The sequence below is a fragment of the Microtus ochrogaster genome, chromosome 1, assembly GCF_000317375.1.
Source record: "Microtus ochrogaster isolate Prairie Vole_2 chromosome 1, MicOch1.0, whole genome shotgun sequence".
NCBI lineage: Eukaryota > Metazoa > Chordata > Mammalia > Rodentia > Cricetidae > Microtus > Microtus ochrogaster.
This window is the reverse complement of record NC_022009.1, coordinates 60640318-60642413: the sequence shown is the minus strand read 5'-3', so window position 1 is coordinate 60642413 and position 2096 is coordinate 60640318. Positions and strand designations below refer to the sequence as shown.

The 2096-nt window shown below is 50.6% G+C and overlaps 2 non-coding genes across 2 annotated transcripts; one reads left to right on the top strand and one right to left on the bottom strand.

The window, feature by feature from the left end:
• Positions 1–408: 408 nt before the first annotated feature.
• LOC113457022 lies at positions 409–515 on the top strand. Its single transcript, XR_003377680.1, has one exon. It is a non-coding gene; the product is annotated as a U6 spliceosomal RNA (small nuclear RNA).
• Positions 516–1138: 623 nt separating this feature from the next.
• LOC113457021 lies at positions 1139–1245 on the bottom strand. The gene has a single exon (XR_003377679.1). It is a non-coding gene; the product is annotated as a U6 spliceosomal RNA (small nuclear RNA).
• Positions 1246–2096: the final 851 nt, after the last annotated feature.

Here is a 2096-nt window from a genome sequence, read left to right as displayed (position 1 = left end):
GCAGTGGGGTGGAGGAAGGGTGATTGACTCGGGGCTCTGGAGACTGAGCAGCCTCACATTTCCCCAGCTCCCCGACCGGTGTCAGGGAAGGGCGAGCCTCCCGGGGTGCCCAAAGAGCCCTTTGCTAAGGGAGCTCACCGCCCCACCTAGACTCCAGGAGAGGCCCTTTACCCGACGTGCACCGGGCGCTCATTTGCATGTCCCACCCCAGAGGTAAACCACGCGGGTCCACGCTGCCACGCGCTCTCCGCTTAGCATCCGAAGTCACGAGCATAGACGTAGGTTTCTGGTGAAGAAAATACGTTTCCATTCTCGGGGAGTCCAAAATCAGGCGGTAACTAAGTCACCCTAGTCTTAAAGTTTCTGAGATATTGTGCCTTATATATTCCGCGTCCAGAGGAGAGATACGTGCTCGCTTCGGCAGCACATATACTAAAATTGGAACGATACAGAGAAGATTAGCATGGCCCCTGCGCAAGGATGACACGCAAATTCGTGAAGCGTTCCATATTTTGCAGACTTTATAAACCGATCCACAGGGCGACTCTTGACCTCTTCATTTTGCAGCGGCCCCTCCCCTAACTGCCGCCAGCGTCTCCAAGGCAACAGGACACGTCACTCTTAAATACCCCCATTTGTTCGTGTCTTTGGACCCGGGTTCTTGTTTTTTATCAATTAAAACCTGCTGTTATCAAATTTGTGGAGAGCAGCATTTGCTAGTGTCCTTTCGAGGCTGCATACAGAGTTTGTGGAGACAGATCCTAACGCTGGCTGCTTTTAGTAGTTGCACACTCAGGTCTACAGAACCAGCAGAGAGGGCCAGGACGCCGGGGAAGAGACCGGCGAGGCTCCGGAGCGTCCCTGCCGGGCCTCCAGCACGCGGTTCACACTCCGGGAAGTCTAAGGGAGAATGTTAAACTTCCTGGGGCCCCGGGCTTCGGGCTAGGGAAGAAAAACTCAGGTCTATTTTCGAATTAAAGGTACACTTCAAGTATTCCCTGTTTGGGTGAGCTTAATCCCTATTTTATAATGCCATAGACAACCATGCTCGCGTTAGAATAAGTAAGCAAACTTTCAACACTGAGTACAAACTAACGTAGTTTTTCAACTACGGACGTAATAGTCGGAATCCAGTTGGCAAAATATGGAACGCTTCACGAATTTGCGTGTCATCCTTGCGCAGGGGCCATGCTAATCTTCTCTGTATCGTTCCAATTTTAGTATATGTGCTGCCGAAGCGAGCACAAATCTCCAGTCTAGTCAAGAGCTATATAAGGGCCACTAATTTCTAGCTATTTACATTAGGGTGATTTCTATCAATATGTTTCCGGGGTGCATAGAGACTTAAGAGAGGTCTTCTTATTAAAGTCTTGTGTCTCGGCTCGTAAACATGGTTGCCGAGTGGAGGTCGTGCTGCCTGAGTGGACCTGCGTGATTTACCTGAGGAGCGCATGCAAATGAGCGCCCGATGCACGCCGGGTAAGGGGACAACTCTAGTCGCCTGGTTTGGACGGTGAGTTCTCGGCTTTCTGCCCGCGGGGCATGCCGGGATGGCGCGGTGGAGCCTGCGGGGCAGCGAGCGGCGGAGGCTCGGGGAGGCTGGGGTGGGGGGAACTCGGGGAGGCTCGCCTCGGACCGCACAGTGCGCCAGAACCGCTTGTCGCAGCTTAGTTTCCGTGAAAAGTACTTCGGAAACAGCAGAAAACTAACGACCCAACCCTTAGTAAATATGGAAATGTTAATAAAAGTCCTGTACATCGCCTGATCCTCAGCTCGCGCTCAAGTTTGCTGGGTGATTTCAAAGATGCCATCTTAGAAACTGTCACAAAGGGCTAAACTAGTCTCCCAGTTGTATTTATGACCACACACGTGGGTTTCTGTTCTCCGGTGATCATTATTCGCTTCTTTCTAGGCTAATGATTCATTGAAGACATGTGATACTTACCTTGTTAGGGGTATGTCTTAGAGGTGGTCCGTTGTGTTGTTATGCATTTGGTCTTTTATGCTGCTTAATTGGTTTATTTGCCCTGTTTCTTGGAAACGTATGCATATGCATAGAGGCTGAGAGCCTGATGAGTTGGTTTGTTTGTGTTTTA